The sequence below is a fragment of the Dipodomys merriami genome, unplaced genomic scaffold, assembly GCF_024711535.1.
Source record: "Dipodomys merriami isolate MVZ:Mamm:240054 unplaced genomic scaffold, mDipMer1.0.p SCAF_153, whole genome shotgun sequence".
Classification (NCBI taxonomy): Eukaryota; Metazoa; Chordata; class Mammalia; order Rodentia; family Heteromyidae; genus Dipodomys; species Dipodomys merriami.
Window position 1 is genome coordinate 875,635 of NW_027202860.1, and position 21,563 is coordinate 897,197.

Consider the following 21,563-nt stretch of genomic DNA (forward strand, 5'->3'; position numbering starts at 1 on the left):
CCCTTGTGGTTTTCTCAATGTCTTTACCCTGATGATTGGCCTTTTTTTTCCCTCTGAGCCTACTCTAGAAGCTGTCAGTGAAATAAAAGATCTGTGTTCTGTATCATTTGGGTTTCTGGCACCCCAGATAACCCACTTCATTTTGGGTTATATTTAACTCAACCAAACTGTATTAATGGTTTCAGAGAACTTTTGCTTGTAAACTGTCAATTAGAGAATTGTAGCATCTAATGTCAGTCAATCTATGCCACTAGAAGAACTGAATCCTAGTTTCAGAGTTTCGGTTTGCATCTACATGAATTTTAGTAAGTGTTATTTAACATCTCCAAATCTACTGACCTCATTCTGCAATAGAGATAGTGTTACTTAGTGATAATACCACTTTAGCTGAGAGATTGCTTTGGATGGATTAGTTCTCAGTCACTTAGATGCAGGTATGGTGGTTGTCCATTAGACAGAAGTATAAAAATTGAGGTTAGTCTCCATTTTCCAGAGGGTTTTTTTTTTAATACAAAAACAAGTAAGGAGACAGGGATTTCAATGACTGCTCTCAGTTACTATTTCTTATATTGCAATTAATATGCTAGATATCTCAATGCAGATGTATTGTATTTTCAAGTACTAAATAGTGTTTGATTACAAGCCATTTTGAAGGTCGTTCCCCTGCCACTTCGCTCCTTTCCCCCTAAATATGGGGCATCTCTTCCACTCAAATTCAGTGACAATTCCTTTAGCTGTTGTGCTATATGAAACCTGACATCATTGAGAGGTCTCAGAGGGGACACTCAAGGAACAGGTCCTTGGTATATTACCTGATACCAAAGTACTATTACAGAAGTAGCTTAAATCTATCTATCTATCTATCTATCTATCTATCTATCTATCTATCTATCTATCTATCATTTATCTATCCACAATAAAGTAAGGTTCATGTTTACTTAGAAATGGAAGAATTCTTATAAATATGTTAGAAACAATAGCCAGATAGAAAAACATTTGAATCCTTATCTTGGGGTGCATTTTACTTAACATCAACTTAACTGACCATTTCTGGTTGTCTCAGACATATACTAGTTATTGCAAATAAGGGAAACCATGGGACCTATGTTTCTTTGGGCCTGGCTTACTTCACTTTAGTATAACCCCTATTTCCACTGTCTTTGATGTTGGTATAATTTGTGGAGGGGAAGGGAAAAACAAATTGTTTAAATAGGTGGACCCATTGCAACAATGAGATGTGCAAGATGTTATATCGAAAATGAACTTTACAACTTTGGCGTGGGGGTGGGGGGGAGAAAAGGGGTGGGGGTGGGAGGAGATGGGAAGGGATGGGAAGGGGAAACAAAGGAGGAGGCAACAATGCTTGATAAGAAATGCACTCATTACCTTGCCCATGTAATATAACCCTTCTCTATGGTATTTTCACAATAAAAAAAAAGAAATGGAAAAATTAAGAAAACATAGAGCAAACAAAAAGCCATTTATATTGTTGCAATTTGTAAGTACCCAGACAGAACTTTCCTAAAAATCAATACTTCTTAAAACAAGAAGGGATCGTGCACATTGTTTGTGTGACATAATTTTGTACATTTGGAGCAGGCATGGGTTATGTTGGTGGGACAGAGGAGGAGCAGGTGGCTACCACACAGGTCTGTGGGTGTGGCTAGCACACATTTTATTTTCTATTAAAGTTCAATTTGTACATTTACTCATTTCCCTCATCTACATAACATCCTTTCCACTTCACATCTCTTTTCTTTTTTTTCCTTTTCTCCATAATAGTATTTATTTATTTATTTTAGGAATCAAAGCAAGATGGTTTATTAATAAAGAGCAAATTGGACAGAAGAAAGTCAACATTTTCTAATTTTATGATCCATATGGCCCAATTTCATTGGCCAGTTTGCCCCAGTGAAATCTCTGAAGCAAGAGTTTCTCATGAGTATCTGTAACATTGACACAAAAGTAATTGCTGTACCCAGCTCCCAGTCATTGATCTATGTGCTCTCGGCCACAGGGAGACCTCACAAGGATTAGTGGACATGAGTCATTGCAACATACAGACACCACTGGAAAGGACTTCTGGCATGTGCTCCCTATGTGGGTGAGGGGATGGTAATACTTAAATGAAAATGGAGTACATCCGCTTGGGGATAGTTTAATGCCTCTCTGATATGTGAATGATCCTCTTAAATTCTTTATAGACATTAAACAAACCTACTCATTGTCCGTTACTATTACTTCTTATTAATGTTCCCATTGGAATAGGTTTATAGGATTTTTTTTTGTACAATGCCTAATCTAAATAAATACTTGCCAACATTGCCTAGAAGTAATAGACTGTAAGCTATCTTGTTTTTCTTGTCAATGAGTAATGTGAACAGGGCAACCTCCTTGAACTTTCCCCCCTTTTTGCGTACTAGTATTGGGGCTTGAACTCAGGGTCTTATGCTCTTGCTTACCTTTTTCTGGCTCAAGTATGGCATGCTACCACTTGAGCCACAGCTTTACTTCTGTTCTTTTTTTCCTGGTTAATTGGATATAAATGTCTGCCCAGGATGACTTCAGACCATGATCCTCAGATCTCAGCTTCCTGAGTAGCTAGGATTACAAGCATGAAAACCAGCATCTGGCTCTCTTTTAACTCTTGCTAGAACATTGCATAGGAAACTTGATCAGACCCCATGTCGATAGCAAAAGGTAAGTTAGATTGTATTTTCATATTCCTGTCTGAGTGAAAAAGATAAGTGTCTGAGTTTTGGAGACATAAGAGGTATTGTTGCCATTGCTAATGCTTGAGTATAGAGCCATTTGAGAATAAAGAATATTGATGTGGACAATGGAGATAGTCCTGAGAACTGGAATGAAAGGATAAACCGTTACCTTCTAAAGAAGCTTGCCAGATTTAGCAAATAAAAATGTAGCACTTGCTGAGCACTAGTGGCTCATGCATGTAATTCTAGCTATCAAGGAAGTTGAGATCTGGAGGATAATGATTTGAAGCCTGCCCATGCAGAAAAGTTCACAAGACTTCACCGACAATGAGCCAGCCAAAAGCTCAGCTGGAGGTATGGAAACTGGTAGAACTCCAGCCAGCCAGGCAAGCAAGCTGAACTATCAGGAGACCTTGACTTCAAACCCAGAGACTGGCAGAAAAAAGTCAACATACATGCAAATATAGCACTCACATAGTATTTGAGACTTAATACTCAGATAAGCATTCATTATTTATTTGGAATAATTGTACCCAGGTGTCTTGGTATCTTACTTCCATATAATGAATCAGATTAAGAAAGTAGTTGGGACACTATGTGTGATGCGGTACTCTGGGGTCTTCAAGTCTAATCACAACCTCTCCTCTGTTGCTTTGGCTGTTCAGAAATAAGAATTCCTGCTCAAAGATGTGCTTCATTTTCTTTCTGAATGTTCTGATTCCTTAGTGAGGGGTAGAGGAGCCAAAATGTGCAGATTATCTTTCCTGAGGGAAAACCCCCACCACTTAAATTCTCTGATTGGGGTAATTCTGAAGAAATGAGGTGAAGAGGGCAAGGTTGCTGAGAACCTGGGAGATTTCAAGATTGCTCAGAGCTAGCCAGCTATAGCTCAGGATGAAAGTTGTGGCTCAACTCAACGCTTGGGCCTGGAACTTCATGTCTAGGAATCTCTACGTTCCCCAAGAGAGAGTTCTAACAAGCTTGTTATCAGACAGAGGCCATGTATCCAGCACCAGACAGAGAATGGAGGTCAACCATGTAGGGCAGTGTTGGTATTTCTTTACAGTTAGGGTTTCATGTAGGTGTTGCCAAATTTCGTGGGAGAGGTGTAGAAGGGAAGGTTGGGACTTTGCTTAAGTCACAGTGTGACAGCTCAGGCTGAATGGAACCAGGTAACTCTTGGCCATGAGATACCACACAGGACCTGAAGAGGACGAGCTTCTCTGGATGGAGGAAAGAATGACATGAGACTAGGCTTAAGGATATTGTAGTGAATGGAAAAGGCAACTTATTTTCTTTGTAATTAACTTTGCTATCTTTCACCTGATTAATTAAAAACTTTTAATACGTTAGATCACTTGAAGAAATACAAAAAAATAATATTTTCTCTCCTGCTTGCTACCAGAGACTATTTTCACAAGGTACGTCTTGTTGTTTGTTTGTTTTTGCCAGTCATGGGACTTGAACTCTGAGCCTGGGCGCTGCCCCTGAGCTTCTTTTGCTCAAGATGAGTGCTCTAACACTTAAGTCATAGCACCACTTCTGGCTTTTTGGAGGAGTTTATTGGAGATACAAGTCTCATGGAGTTTCCTGCCCAGGCTTGTTTTGACCACAATCCTCAGATCTCAGCCTCCTGAGTGGCAAGGATTATAGGCGTAAGCCACCAGCACTAGGCTTCCTGAGGTATTAATGTCAACAACTTCCTATGTATACTGTCTCATTTTTCTCTACATTCATGAAAACATAAAAATATATGTATGTGTATACATTTATATATGTTCATATTCATAGACTCACATATACAAGAAATATGCATAAGGAAGGGAAGGGAATAGTACATAGTTTTAAGGAAGTGGACTTATAAATTACATACTACTTTATAAATTTCCTTCTCAGCCAGGCATGAGTGGCTCACACATATAATCCCAACTACTCAAGTGGTATAGATCTGAAGATTGTGGTTCAAAGCAAGCCTGGGCAGGAAAGCCCATGAGACTCTGATCTCCAATTTAACTAACCAAAGAAAAGCCAGAGCTGTGACTCAAGTGGTAGAGCACTAGCCTTGAGTCAAAAAGTTTCAGGAAAGCACCCAGGCCCCTAGTTCAAGTCCCAGGACCAGCACATACACACACATACAAATTTATTTAACCCATCTTCCATTCATAGGATTTTTAGTTGTTTTTTATACTTCTTTATCCTTAAAAAGTGGACTATACGGGCCGGGAAGGTAGCTCAGTGGTAGAGCACTTGCCTTGCATGCTTGAAGCCCTGGGTTCGATTCCTCAGCACCACATAAGAAAAAAGCCGGAAGTGGTACTGTGGCTCAAGTGGTAGAGTGCTAGCCTTGAGCTGAAGAGCTGAGGGACAGCGTCCAAGTCCAGAGTTCAGGCCCCATGACTGGACCCAAAAAAAAAAAAAAGTGGACTATACTAACATTGAAAAATACATGTGTGTCAGTATCTTTTAATTCTATAGGAACAAGTCAAACAGTAGGACTGCTGAATCAAAGGAAATGTGCCTCTTACATTTTGATAGATATTTTACACTTTGATAGAATTTCTTTTCAAATGTTTTAGCCTTGGGCATGCTTTGTTCTACCCCCTCACCCAGCAATATATGGGGAGCTCATTTCCTTGCACGCTCATCAGTGCTGATTGTTTTACATTTTTTATTAATCTGGGAAAAATGGAAAAATGATACTTCATTTAATATTCATTTTTCTAGCCATCCATGAGATTGAACATATTTTTGATCGCTGGGCTTTCTGGAAATTTTTTTTTTTCTGAATGGTGTCCATATTCTCTACTCATTTTTCTTTTTCCAGTGACATTTTAGGTGCTCTTGCATATTAGATACCATGCTGCAATTTTTTTCTTCTAATTTGTTGTCTTATTTTTGGTGTTTTTTTCCCTCTGGCTAGTACTAGGGTTTAAACTCCTGGTCTACTGCTTGCTTTCTTGACTAGCACTCTACCATACTTCCAACATTGACTTGTGCTGATTAATTTGATGATAGAGTTGTGATTTTTTTATTGTGAAAATACTGTACAGAGGGGTTACAATTACATGGGCAAGGTAATGAGTACATTTCTTATCAAGCATTGTAGCCTCCTCCTTTGTTTTCCCTTCCCATCTAGAGTTGTGATTTTTTTTTAAAAATCTGTGTAAGCTGATTTTGAACCATAATTATCTAGATCTCAACATCATGTGAGATAAGAGTCACGTGTGTTTTCCTCATGGTTAGTCTTTTAAACTTTATTTAGAGATAGATATACCCTTGTATTTTTCATTTTTGTTATATTTTGTGATGTAAAATTAAAAATTTGACCCAATTAACATTTAGCTCATTTCTTATATTTAAATTTTTTTGTCATGGAAAATATGCTTTCAGGTAAAATTCAAATAGAGGGAAAAAATCTGCTTCATAATTTTTGGATTTGTTCATTCAACATCCCAGAAGTAACCATTTGTCAGCAGAAAGTAACTTCTTAATCAGTTGGGAATTTTCTGTGTCTTTGTCTCTGTCTCTAATTATGAACATTTACTGAGTACCTACTATGTTCTAGGAAGTGTTCTATGCACTAAAGATACAGTCATGAACTTCCCAAAGTTCTTACTTTTAGCACTTATATTGTGATGGGGGAAAAAGTAGTAAGAAAATAAATTAGTAAAAAAAACCAGATAAATAAGGTAACTCCCAACAAGGTTAAATTCTCTAAAGAAAATACACTGTTTTAACACAGAAAGTTATATGGAGAGAGACATTGCTGTAGATAGTGTTGGAAAAAAAATCTCTAGAGTATAGTTTATTGGAGCTTTGGTAGATATGAATACTGCTCAATATTTTCAGTATTTTTAATTGTCATGTATCGTTCTCATTTAACAGTAAAATAAGGGGCAGCATTTATCAGCAATGCTGACATAAGATAGTATGTCTTTTGTAATCACAAAGTGCAAATAGAATACAATCACGTGACTGCTTGATCATTGATTCTCTTCATTATTAACCAAACAGGAAGTGAGGAGGTGTCTTCATAAGGGACTGCACCAAAGAAAAGGTGGAAGTGGATCTCTTTAAGTCACTGTAGTCATACTGAAAAGTCATATAGAGAATTCTGGCTCACGTGAGGTTGGGGCTGTCTATGGTTATTTTGCCAGTTTATTTCTAGCTCTCAGGAACATGCAGATCTAAGACGTAACTATTTTCAGGCTGAAAACAAACAGACTAGAATTCTTCTTTTCCCTCAGGCACAACCATGTTGAAAACACCACTTTGAAAATACAGAAGCTCCTGCAATGATGAAGGGAGTCAGTTTGCTACATGGGCATCTCTTTGTTGTGGTTCCGAGAGCTAAGCCTGGTTTCTGGGAAACCAGGCAATGTGGAAGTGAAAGAGATTCTGTGCCCCACATGCTGAGCCACCATTGGGCTGCCAAACACAAACAAGCGCACTGCCTATTTAAGGGAGAAAGGAGAAGTCTAAGACTGAAGTCAGTTCAGCAAATCTCTGTTGGGTCTCTTCTGATCCTCTCTTTAGTGGGTTACTGAGAGCAGGATCACTGTTACAAACACACAACTGACTGATGGAATCTATTGCATCATGCAGTGTTCGCTAGCAGCCTTTTCCTGGCTCTGAGAGGGGTGAAGGGGGGTATGTAACTCAGTGGTCGAACATGAGACACTGAGTTCATCCTCAGCACCACAAAACACTCTTTACTCTGAGCAGGCTCAGTTAATCCATTTGGCAGGAACAATTCCTTATCTACACAGCAAATTCTTGCAGGATGAGCTGGCCATGCTGTAGAAGTGTGTTATTGTTAAGATTCTAATGAATTTCCTTTATGACTGCTGTCAAGATGAGTGAAATGACAAATCTTTTCAGAGTCTTGGGGAAATAGTTTGTATACCCATGAAACAACCGCTTTGAGTAATAGCAAACTTTCAAACCACAAGGAATCCTGATTCAGATGAAGGAAGGCTTGCTGTGCCGTCCACGGCCAATCCCTGGTTAGTTATCCTTGCTTTGTGAGTCTGCACTAGTTAAACCAGCCTGGGAAGAACATCAATGGAGAATCTGCAAAGAGAAGTTTTCTGCTATGGAAGATTTTGGTTAAGATTTTGGGTGGGATGACTGTGGAGGGAAACTAGCAAGATTTGGAAGCAATGAAGCATCAGGGAAGGAAAGGACATTGTCCTGTCTTTAAAGGGAAAAATGGACAATTATGGAATGAACTTATGAAAAGCATATCATGTGCAGTAAAGACATGCATTTTGAAGAACAGTGGGGTATATAATAGGAGGTAATCTAATGAGTCTGAGTTGCTCAAGAAAGATATCTCAAGAGGGTGAATAGGTGGAAGAAAGGCATTTTTGCTATGAGATAGGCTGTGTAGGCATGCAAGCAGTGTGCACACTAGGGTGACTGGTTGCTGGCAAGGAGACAGGGGAAAATGGGGAGATTTTTCCAGTGAGAGTGATTCTGAGTACTGCTGCCTTGCACCTCTGCTGCTGCTGCTCAAAGGCAGCTGTAGATAAGGCCATCAGTCTATTTCTAATAATCTGTTCCGCTTGCCAGAGATTGCTCACAGAAGTATTATCCATCAATTGTTGGACATTTACTCTGTGCCACATACTGTTCTAAAAACTGTAAGTGGGCCCTCTCAATTGATCTTTAGAGCAATACTGGACATTGTGAAGTGTTTGTGTCATTCTTATCCTACAGATAAGAAATGCATCTGTCATGAGTCAGGATGAGTTTGATTATGATGCATATGAAACAACCCTCAACTCTTGTGGGGTAGAATGTAAATGCTGCCATGTCAGGCATTAGTTAGTATTAAAATATGGTGTCTCTAGCAGACAGAATCCATCTTGAACTATGCTTCTACGATCTCTAGGGAAGAAAAAGGGGCTCTGGTGATGTTAGGCAATCACATTATTGTGGAAACATCATAGAAGGGCTAGTCTTCAAATCAGGGCATCAGAAGTTTCTCTATACTTAATATAGGCCCTTCTCAAATTTCTGTTAGTCTAATTACCTTCATTGAAGTAAGTCCTTTTGCAGTTTCTGTCACTTGTTCTTGATCTTCAAAACCATAGCCAGAGTGGAAGAGAACCTTCCTATAACAGATAAAAAATGATTGGTTTTCTACCTTGGAGGTCCTTAATAACGTCTAATTTTCCTTCTAAGCTAATGAATTTTTGTGGCATTTTTACTGGCTATTGGCTAGTGTATGTTCTGTATGCCTAGGGACTTTGGCCAACAAAATAACACAAAGTTGATCAAGAGGAACTAATGCAATCAAGAGTCACCAGAAAGGTATAACATATGAAGCTACTTCCAGCATTAACACTGAATCTTGTTTCAGGGTAAACTTAAAAAAATTAAAAAGAACAATAAAAGTATAGCATAGTAAATACATAAGCAGGTGACAATTGTTTATTATCATTATCAAGTATTACACAATTGAATTTTACTTGTTTTTATTAACATATTTTATTAGTGTATATTAACTGCAAAGAGATTTTATGGTACTTTTCCATACATGCATATAATGTATATTTATTCATTTTATGATTCTTTCTAGTTCCTTCTCCTCTTTCAAAAATAATTTTTGTTGTTGCTGGTTCTGGGGCTTGAACTCATGGTATGGGTGCTATCCTTCAGTTTTTGTGCGTAAGGCTAGCACTCTAGCATTTGAACCACAGCTCCATTATTGGCTCTTTGGTGATTACTTGGAGATAATCTCATGGAGCTTTCCTGCCCAGGCTAGCTTTGAACTATGATTCTCAGGTCTCAGCCTCCTGAGCAGCTAGCATTACAGGTGTGAGCCACCAGTGCCAGTTAAAAGTAATTTTTAACAGGATTCATTGTTCTCTTTTTATTGATAAACATGTACTTGGATACTATTCCTGCCCCAATCAATTCATCCTTTCTTCTGACCCTTTCCCCACTGCTAGTGCCCCAGAACAGTCCTCCTTTTACATTTGTGTCACTTTTTAAAATTTTCTTCTATCAGGTCTTGATTTGGCATATAAGGAAAAATAAGTCCTACCTGTCTTTCTGAGTGTGCTTAATTTTCACATAACATGACAATCTCCAGTTCTATTCATTTTTCCTGAATATGATGTGATCTTTTTCATATGTATATGTATATAAATGTATGTATATATGTATTTTTATATATGTATATATGTATACATATATGTATACATATGTATATATACATATATATATATATGTTCCCCCTTCTCCCTTCAACCAGTCCTAGGGCTTGAACACTGGACTGGGCACTGTTGTTGAGCTTCTTTGACTCAAGTTGAGTCAAAGTCTACCACTTGAGCCACAGCATCATTTCCAGATTTTTCTGAGTAGTTTATGGGAGATAAGAGTCTCTTATACTTTCTTGCTCAGGCTGTCTTAGAACCACAATCCTCAGATCTCAGCCTCCTGAGTAGCTAGGATTACAGGCACGAGGCACCTGATAGCTCAGTTCTATATTTTAAGTCTGATTTTTCAGATGAGTACAGCTACTTCTGCTTGCTTTCAGATTCCATTTGCTTAGAATATCATTTTCAATCCCTTCACTTTAAGTCTGTGACTGTCTTCCCAGTGAGGTACCTGCTCATAGTTAACAAATGAGTCTTGGTTTTTAATCCAACCTATCAGATTTATGTCTTTTGATAACTGAAATCATTAACATTTAGACTTAAAGAAAGATGTGCAAATGTGTGGCAATTCATGTCATTATTTTTGCAAAGATTTATATTCTCTTGATCCTCATTTGATTATCATTGGAGTTAGAGGCATGGGTCAAGTGGTAGAGTGCCAGCCATGAGCAAGCAAACCAATTAAGAGTGTGAAGCTCTAAGTTTAAGCTACAGTACTGGCAAAACCAAAACCAAAACAAACAAACAAACAAAAAAACACAAATCCCACCATCATTTGCTTATCTTTTCTTCAGTGGGATTTATTCTTTATTGTATTTTTCTGATTGTGCTTATGTTTCTCTTTGTGCAGACTTTAAATAACTTTGACAGTGCTAGCTTAATAGTTATGCATTCCTTTATTTTTTGATTAACATGGATTTTTTTTATTTCTCTTGTGTGATGAAGGATAGCTCCACTAATAATTTAGTTTAGACTTGGAAGATATCATTCCTTGCCCTCCTTATTTTTAGAGTTTCTATTAAAAAATCTGGTGCTATTCTGATAGTTTAATTTTATATGTGAGTTGATGCTTGTCTCTTGCAGCTTTCAATATTCTTGTTCTGTGTACCCAATGTCTTTGCTACACTGTGACATGAGATTCTTTTCTGGTCTTGTCTGTTTAGTGTTTTAAAATCATCCATGAATAGATGTTCATCTCTTTCCTAACATCTGAGAAAGTCTCTGCTATTATTTAATTGGATATATTTTCTATGCTTTAGCTTATGCTTTGTATCCTTCTATGCCCATGATGCATAGCTTTTGTCTTTTAATGATATCTCCGATTTTACATATTCCATTTATGCTTTATTTTTCACTTAGAGGGAAGAGTTAAGGAGGTGGAGAGGGAAGGGATGGTAGGGGAAAAACAAAGGAGGTGTTAAAACAATGCTTGACAGGAAAGGTATTCATTACCTTACTAATGTAACTCATGTAACAATAAAATATATATTAAAGAAAGAAATGAGAAAATGAGTTGGGAAAAATTTTTTAGTTCCTAATGCACAAGTTGGTGCTATATGAGCATGCTCACCCATGCAGTTGGGAGGGGATAACACTTCAACAGGCCCAGGTTTGGAGATCTTTTCCTCAGTCAATAGAACTCTTTCTCTGCAAGAGAGGCTTGGACCACTGACTACCATGCTTTGCTGCCCACACCCCTGTTGCTTAAAATTCTCAGCAGGTCATGATCAGACCTATACCATATCTACAACCCTTCTTGTGGTTGTCTCCCACTGTATCACATGGCAGAATATCTCCTGGCTCCTTGTGCCACAGCTATACCTTTTAGGTATTCAGAGCAATGATGTCTCAAACAATAGGTTCCCTTTCAATATGGCACTGGCTATGGGAAACTGAGATAAGGGAAACAACAAAATATCCTTTTCCTCCAATGCTAGCTTGCGACTCATACTGTCACACAAAAATCCTGAACTGAGTTTAAGGTGTGTGGGAAATGGGCATTTATTTCATGGCTAAATCTTCCTGTCTGTTGCCAAGGCCACCTGGTTTACCCTGTAGTTCTATCTTCACCTCTCCCTTTTCTCAAGAAGTCAGAGTTGAAATCAAAGACTCCTTGCTACTTTTTGCCCTTGTTTTCCCATTCAAGATTTTTGTGTGTCTTGTCTCTACTTTGTGTTTCTTGATGCATATCCCCTTTTCATTTAGAGATTCAAGTGGAGGAAAGTTGCAATTTATCTTATGCTGCCTTTTTTGCTGTACTTTTATGGCCTAGTTGGCAACATGGAGAGGTTTTGCACACCAGCATCATCATATTTCATAATATGGTGCTATCATGTATGGTTCACACACAATAGGACATTTTCAGCTCCATTATAATCTTATGAGCTCACTATCATATATGTTTCATGACTGATCAAAATGAAGTTATGGAACAAGAGTCTGAAAGTGCCAGAGAACACTGAAGTCACATCCAAACAGATCCAACTTTGTTGTCAGAAACACTATGGATTTGTTATCTTTTTGGGAGGAGAGTTTGGAGTGCTAGAACACCATCATTAAAAAATAGTAACAGATGAATTTTGCTACGGTAAGCTTCCTTTCATTCTTAAGATGTTGGGAAAATTAGGAAAACTATTGTGCTGTGTGCTGGCCCTTGTCATCTCGATGCCTTCATTAGAGCAACTCAGTCAATGACTTCATGTGGACCATATAAGTTAGAGCAAAAGGTTCTGAGCACAACAAAGGCAGAGAAAAGCACAAGGAAGGAAGTAAATATGTTTAGAGGTAAAGACAGGAGAATGTGAAGTAAGAGGGTGTGAAGAAAGAATAAAGGAGGATTGAGAGAAAGAGACAGACAGATGAACAGATAAACAGCCAGAGAGAGACAGAGGCACTGACAGAAAGAGTGAAAGAGTTGTCTATTTTAAGATAATCAGATTTCCGGGATTCAGTATTAAAAAAATAGACACATCCTTGATAAAGAGGCTGTTAAATCAGCTGATCCAGCCAATAATTTGAGCATGTCTATGATCTTCCCTGCTTTGCTGGAGTTGGCAGAGCACATAGTGTCTGCCAATCAGTCTCCTGCTGCAAGATTGAGCTCAGGGAGTAAGGAGGTAGTCATTCTGGAGAATTCATTCTCTGGCTCTACTTTCTGAGTGACACTCATGGAGCTTGTATAGATTTCTATGTGCTGAGGCTCTGAGTACCCTGGCTTCCAACATAACATCCAAAATCCCCCAACAGCAATAGGGTTTTCATTGCAAGATGAAGAACTATGTCCCAAGAAATAGAGTTTTTTTGATAATTTGGAATTCAAAGTTGTATCCCTTTTAACTATGATATTGAAACCTAAACTAGGAGGCCAAATTTCTATTATATGGATGGTATTGTTAATCAACTGCTGAACAAGGGCTGGAGGTGAGGTATGGCTCAAATGGTAGACCACCTAGCAAAAGTAAAGGTTTGAATTCAAACTCCCAGTACTACAAAAAATTCTAAACAAAGTATATAACACAAAGAAGTCTCTCAAAGTTGAATATAGAAATCAGACCCTTTAGGAAATGAGCAATGACATGATGGTAGGTTCCCTGGGCATTCTTTTCTTTCTTTCTTTTTTTTTTTTTTTTTGGTGGAGAGAGGATATCAGTCCTGGGGCTTGAACTCAAGGCCTGGCCTTTGTCCCTGAGCTTTTTTTTTTTTGCTCAAAGCTAACACTCTACCACTTGATATACAGCTGCACTTCGGACATTTTTGTGGATTATTTGGAGATAAGAATCTCATAGACTTTTCTGCCCAAGCTGGCTTCAAACAAAGATCCTCAGATCTCAGCCTCCTAAGTAGTTAAGATTACAGGTGGGACCCATTGGTGCCCAGCTCCCTTTATGCCTCACACACTCCAGACTTAGAGGTAACAATATTAGAAACAGAAAAAATGCTGAAATGAACAGACAATGATGTTTCTCCAAAGCCTATTCTCTTTAGTCAAGGGTTAGAAAATGATCAGCTTAGCCAGACAGAAAGTTGTGATAAATGGTACACACAAAGCAACAGCACAGAACACCCTGTGGTTCCAACTCCACTCACACCAGCAGAGGCCAAGTGGGGATCCTGGACTTCAGCCCATCAGAATCTTGGGATGAAGTGCTGTAGCTATTGGGTGTGTGCCAGAGAAATCTGAGATGAGACCTGGGCCTTCCATCCTCACTGGACAACACTGAGTTCTTTCCTTCTTCCCCTTCTCTACACCTTTGCTGCCAGTGGAGACTACAAGGAGATTCTGGACTTCTACCCAGAGCACTGATGGATAGTCACAGGAAGCTTAATGAAGAGTCAATATTGTTGCCACCTATGTGGGCACTGCTGTTTCCAACCTTGGTATTTGTGGTGGCCATGTGAGGAGAAGTAACTTTCACCTCTGCTCAGCAGTCATGGAGAGCCCACTCCGGGTCCCCAGGCTGAGTGTGAATCTGGATTTCTATATGCACCTGGTAGAAATGGGCAGCTCCCTTCCTTTCCCTGTTAGAAAACTCCAGCTTAAACAGAAGGTTTGAATTAAGTTGCTGAGCCTTATGGCATTACACCCAAATGATCCATGCTTCAAATGAAAATCATTCATTACACCAAAAGCCAGGATGATGTCAAATGCAATGAAGAAAGACAATCAATACACAAATGCCAAGCTCACATGGCTGTTAGAGACATCTGGTAAAGGTTTTCAAAGCAGATGCCAGAAGGAATCTTCAATGTGCATCTACAAGTGTTATAAAATTTACTACAAGTACAAATTAAAAAAACAGAAAGCCTTAATAAAAAAATACAGTTTCAGGAAACAAACAAAAACAACAGGTAGAACTAAGTAGAAATTTTAGAAAGGAAAAATATAATAACCCAAATAAGAAACTTAATGGATGAGTCAAACAGCAGTATGGGAAAGAGACAGAGAAAAGAATCAGGTAATAAGAAGATAGAACAATAGGAATTATCTAATTTAATCAACAGAGACAAAATAGTATCCCCTCCCCCCCAAAAAAAATAAATTAACAGGACCTCAAGGACCTGCAAGAATATAAGAAAAGATTCAATGTGTGTGAGCAGAGATGTCAGAAGAGGACAGAACTAGAAAATTACTCCAAGACCCCTATGACCCAGCAATCCCACTTTTGAGCATTTACCCAAATGATCACAAACAAGACCATACTAAAGCTACCAGCACAACTATGTTTATTGCAGCATTATTTACCGTAGCTAAGATATGGAACCAACCCAGATACCCCTCAGTAGATGAATGGATCAAGAAAATGTGGTATATAAACACAATGGAATTCTACGCCTCCATCAGAAAGAATGACATTGCCCCATTTGTTAGGAAATGGAAAGACTTGGAAAAATTATAATAAATGAAGTAAGCCAGGCCCAAAGAAACATATGTTCCATGGTTTCTCTTATTTGCAATAACTTGTATATGTCTGAGACAAGCAGAAAAGGTCAGATAAGTTGATGTTAGGTGAAATGAACCCCAAGATGAGTATTCAAATGTTTTTTTCTTTCTTGAGATTGTTTCTAACATATTTATAAGATGATTTATTTGTTGCTTTGTATGTCCCTCCCCCATGGTATAACCCCTGCTTTCATTGTATTTGATGTTGGTATAATTTGTGGAGGGGAAGGGCAAAAACAAATCATTTAAATAGGGATACAGGTGGACCCATTGCAACAATGAGATGTACAAGTCGTTATGTCGAAAAATGAACTTTACAACTTTGGTGGGGGGTGGGTGGGGGAAGGCGCGGTGGGAGGGTGGGAGATGGGAAGAGGTGGGAAGGGGAAACAAAGGAGGAGGCAACAATGCTTGATAAGAAATGTACTCATTACCTTGCCCATGTAATTGTAACCCCTCTGTACAGTATTTTCACGATAAAAAAAGAAGATAGAACAATAGAAATTATCTAATTTAATCAACAGAGAAAAAATAGTATCCCCTCCCCCCCCCAAAAAAAAATTAACAGGACCTCAAGGACCTGCAAGAATATAAGAAAAGATTCAATGTGTGTGAGCAGAGATGTCAGAAGAGGACAGAACTAGAAAATTACTCCAAGACCCCTATGACTCAGCAATTCCACTTTTGGGCATTTACCCAAATGATCACAAATAAGACCATACTAAACTACCAGCACAACTATGTTTATTGCAGCATTATTTACCATAGCTAAGATATGGAACCAACCCATATGGGAATTCTATGCCTCCATCAGAAAGAATGACATTGCCCATTTGTTAGGAAATGGAAAGACTTGGAAAAAAATTATATTAAGTGAAATAAGTCAGACCCAAAGAAACATATGTCCCATGGTTTTTCTTATTTGCAATAACTAGTATAAGTTTAGGACAAGCAGAAAAGGTCTAAAGTTATGCACATCTATGACCATATAAGATGATGGTAAGTGAAATGAACCCCAAGGTAGGGACACAAATGGTTTTTTCTTTCTTGCTATTGTTTTTAATGTATTTATAATGTACTATGTGATTTTTTTGTTTCTTTGGTATGTTCCTCCCCCATGGTATAGCCCCTGTTCTCACTGTATTTGATTCCCGTGCCCTGCATCTTGTATATACATTTTTCTAATTTGGGGAGGGGAAGGGAAAAAACAAAATGCTTAAATAGGAATACAGGTTGGCCCATTGTAACAATAAGATATACAGGATACTATGTTGAAAACAAACTTTACATCTTCGGTAGGGTGGTGGGAGAGGGGAGTAGTTGGGAAGGTGAGAAGGAAGGGCTAGTAGGGGAAAAACAAAGGAGGAGGCAACAATGTACTCACCCTACGCATGCAACTGTAACCCCTCTGTATAGTATTTTTACAATAAAAAACATATAAAAAAGAAAGATAATTACTCCAAGATATGACTGAAAACATGCCATTTGCCAAATCACATAAGCCCAAGAATTGAAGAAGCTGATAGAAACACAAAAGACTATAAACCCAAAAGACATCTCAGTAGAGACACAACATAGCCTAAGTTGGGCACTGAAGATAATGAAGATGTGCTTAGTGAGAAAAAAATAACATCTTATGTACAAGGATAAAGAATTTGATAGATTTCTCAGTATGAACTGTTGAAACCAGAAGGAAGTTCAAGTCCTGCAAGAAAAGAACCACTAACTGAAAATCCCAACTCCTGAAATGCGCTTCAAAACTTAATGCAAAATCAAGGCATACATAGATGAAGGAAAATAAAAGATTTTGTCACGAGTGTCCTACTTTAAACAAAGTCCCTAAAAGGGTGACTCTGATCGACATGCATTGTGCACATAAACATGTCAATGTTGAATTGAAACCTCTTTGCACAACTTTTTAAAGATAACAGAAATAAATTAAAAAGACTACACAAATAAAGAAATGAACAAAACCCCCCATAAAGCTTTTTTTTTTTTTGACAGTCCTGGGGCTTGAACTAAAGCCATGGGCATGGTCCCTGAGCTTCTTTTGTTCGACTAACACTCTAGAACTTGAGCCACAGTGCTACTTCTGTCTTTTTTTGTTTATGTGGTACTGAAGTAATCGAACCCAGGGCTTCATGCATGCTAGGCAAGCACTCTACCACTAAGCCACATTCCTAGTCCCCCATAAAGCTTTGTACATGGAGGAGGATCCTTGCCATCTTCAGAGGAAAGACAATATGTCATCAGCAAAAAACTTATGGATACAGTTGACTTCTCTGAAGTGTAATTAAAAAGTATCAGAACAAAGAAGCAAAAACACATGAAATAATGTTTTGAATCAAGTGTCATATATAGGCAAATATGGAGAGCTTGTTTCTTCCCCTTTATTACAAATATAGAGTTAATAATGCAAAATGTATTTTCTCTGTTACTCAAAAAGGGAATTTGGCACTCATAACTATTTAAAAGGAAATTCATCATAAAAGGAAATGGCCCAAAACCATTCCAAAATTTTCTTCTTTGTTTATTTACATAATGTATGATGGACGAACTGCATTATTATTGTCCCTAAATTCTGTTCATTTGAGTTCATGGCATTCCTAAATTCTGTTTGCCAAATTTTGAGAGACTTTCATTTCTGTCAGGATGTCACTATTTGTTGAAAAAGGTCCACAAAAATCTTAAAACTTTAAATATACTTTATTATGCATAAAACAACATCTTTGATAAATGAGGTAGTTTTACTTTCCGAAAGAACTTGAATTTAAAAAGTGATTTTAAAGAACTCAAATTTTTTTTGATGGCACTGGGATTTGAACTCCAGACCTTATGCATCATTTTTTAAAATTGGGTCTTATTTCCTGGCTGGGTGTGGCCTGGATGGCTATTTTCCTATTTTTCACTTCCAATGAGTTGACAGCTTTATGTCACTATGCTTTCCTTTTGTGTTGACACAGAGCAACTTTTTTTTTTGTCTTGGCTGGCCTAGAACAGTGAGCCTCCTATTTTTTCCTTCCTGATGAAGACCTAGGATGAGAGGTGGCCATTGCACCCAGCTATTGGTTGTGAAAGTCATGCACCATATGCTTAGTCAGGCTTCAAACTGTGGTACTCATGATCTCAGTAGCTCAGATTACAGGCATGAGCCATGGGTGCTTGGCTTCATTAATTGGTCTGTTTTTCTAATAGAAGAGGTTAATGGAAAGGGAAATCTGGTAAGACTGTTTAACATTCATCTTTCTTTTAAATACCATTTTTCTAAGATGTTAACATCTATATCACTTTCAGTGCTACTGGTTGGTGCTATTTTCTATCAACACTTGTGAGTCTCGCCTCAGTCCCTTTAGAGCTCTGGTTGGACCAGCAGAGACACCTGGTAGCCTAATGCCTGTGGGTTTAATGGTAGTTGTACTATGATCCCATACCCAGGGGGCTAGTAGTAGGTTTTTTTTTTATAACTTCCCAAAATGTAGGCAGATATGTCAGGTTCCACTTGCTAATCTGTAATCCTAGCTATTCAAGAGGCTGATATCCAGAGTGACACAGTTCAGAACCATCCCAACTAGAAATGTGAAGCTTCACCTCCAAACCAATCAGCAATATTCTGGACAGGAGGCATAGCTCATGTGGTAGAGTGCCAGTCCAGCAAGTAATCGTGTGTGTGTGTGTGTGTGTGTGTGTGTGTGTGTGTGTATGTGTGTGTGTGTGTGTGTGTGTGTGTGTGTGTGCATGTGAATATTATAAAATACTCCAGGAGCCAGAAGAAATTACATTTGATATCTTCTTACCTAATTAGCATAGTTTTTATCTATCCATAAACAAATAGATACAATTTAAATTCATCTGAAATTCAGTAGGTCTTTTTACTAGATTTATAGAGCCAGTATTTTCAATAGAGTTATGGTATTCCTTTGTGGTAAAAAGAACCACTAGAACCTTTCTAGAATGAGCTCATTGCCATAAATAAAGACAATTTCCTATCATGTCAGTATATACTTATATGAGCATGAAGAGAGTAGAAGGCTCTATATGAAATGACTAACATGGATTACAGTCAGAATGTCTGATGGATTTTATTTTCAGTATTGGGGTTTGAGCCCCACGCTTTGTGCATGCTAAGCAGTCACTCTGTCATTGGGTCCATGCCCCTGGACTATTTTGCTTTAGTCATTTTGGGGATAGGTTCCCATGTTTTTGCTTGGAGTCGGCCTCAGACCAAGATTACCCTACCTATGTCTCTTGACATAGATGGAATTCTATGAGGCATTCTACCATGTCTGGTTTGTTTGTTGAGATTTTTGTCCCTATGCTGGCTTCAAATCTTGATCTTCCTTATTTCTGCCTCTCAAAGAGCTAATATTGCATGTATATATCCTCATGCCTAGCCCCAGGATTGACTTTTTTCTGTATATATTTCTAGTTTTTATACTGACACTAAACGTATATTCTTTTTGTTATTAAAACAAACAAACAAACAAAAATAGCCAGGTGCCAGTGATTCATGCCTGTAATCCTAGCAACTCAGGAGGCTGAGATCTGAGGATTGCAGTTCAAAGCCAGCTCAGGCAGGAAAGTATGTGAGACTCTTATCTCCAATTAACCACTGTGGCTCAAGAGATAGAGCACTCGCCTTGAGCTGAAGAGCTGAGGGACAGTGTCCAGGCCCAGAGTTCAACCCCTCCCTACCTCCACCACTAACAACAACAACAACAACAAAGTAGTAAAAAATTTGAAAGGCAAAGTGCTCAGGGAAGATTCTCAGGTCTTATGATTTAATAAAGAACACTGAGCACATTGTTTGACACAGAGTTGCTCAGTAAATGAATGAATGATGCGGTATTGTCTAGATCTGTTTATCCTGGATAAATTGTTTTTGGTATTCTTCCTACTAAGACAAGTTTTGCTGAGCCGAGGAGAAGAGCAAATTTGGAGGGAAGTAAGATTTCATTTTGGAGAAATAAAACTTGAAAAGGCAACTTGCAACAGAGGAAATGAGGTTTTCTAGTTGGATCCTAGGCAAGGTGTAGACACATACATTTTGAGTTTTATGGATCCCTGCTCTTAAGAGTCCTCTGGGCCTTGTGATCTGGGGGACTTGGAGCATTCACTTTCCAGGAGCATCCATTTGTATTTATTTTAAGACACTCTGAATTCCATTTGTGTCATGATGTCATCTTAAGTGGTGAAAATACAAAAAGAAAAACCTCTGATACCCATATATTGTCTGTTTCTCCATGGAATGGATGCCAGCCGGTCAGTTTCATTATTTCCAGGAAATTGCTAGACTCTAACATCAAACAAGGAATAGGAAAGAAAGCTTTTCCCCAAAGAAGGCCTTCATTTCCATCCTATCACCCTCCAAAAGGGCCTTTGCTCTGGTCAGTATCCAGCCTCGAAAGCGTCTAACGCACATTTCTCTTAGACCACAGTTAGATTAAGAATGACTTCTTTCCCACAGTTAGATTGAACATGACTTCTGTCTTCCTCTCCACTCTTTCTCCCAAACTCCACTGCCCTCCCAACCTCATTGGTTATTTGTTTATTTTTTGCTTCATTTATTTATTTAAGTTTCTATTGGTGTTGTCTTTTTTTTTTTATAACAGAGTTATTTATTGTCATTGTAAAAGTGACATACAGAGGGGTTATAGTTACACAAGTTAGGTAAAGCATGCATTTCTTTTGGAACAATGTCACCTCTTTCCTGGCTCTCTCCCAGTTTTTTTCCTCCCATCCCCACTCAGGGTATATAGTTCATTTTCAACATATTGCTACTGCCTTTTTCACCCTTGTCCCTCCAGTTCTAATGCTTCCCCTTCTCCTTCCCCAAAGACAGAAACTTACAGACAAGACAAAAGGTACAGAAGATAAAAACAGGAACAAAGACAGAACCTCTTGTTTCCATTTCCTGGAATTCCTTTTGATAAATATTGCTTTATATGATTAGATGCACATAGCTATTGCACCACCGTGATTCTTTTCTAAGAATAGCCCCCTCTGGTCCCACTCTACAGTGCCTCATTGTTACAACTCCAAAGTCATCTCATTAGGAGCCCCCACACAAAGGAATGAGATTATTTGCTCCTTGAGATGTCGCAGGGCCAACAGAGAGGGAAGAGAGAGCAAGGGGAACTCAATGCCCCAATCCCACCTCCCTCACCCCGTCAGTGGCAACCCCTCCCATCACCGCAGGCAGTGCATCACTGAAAGGAAAGTGTAAGCCATCCTGCCTCTTTT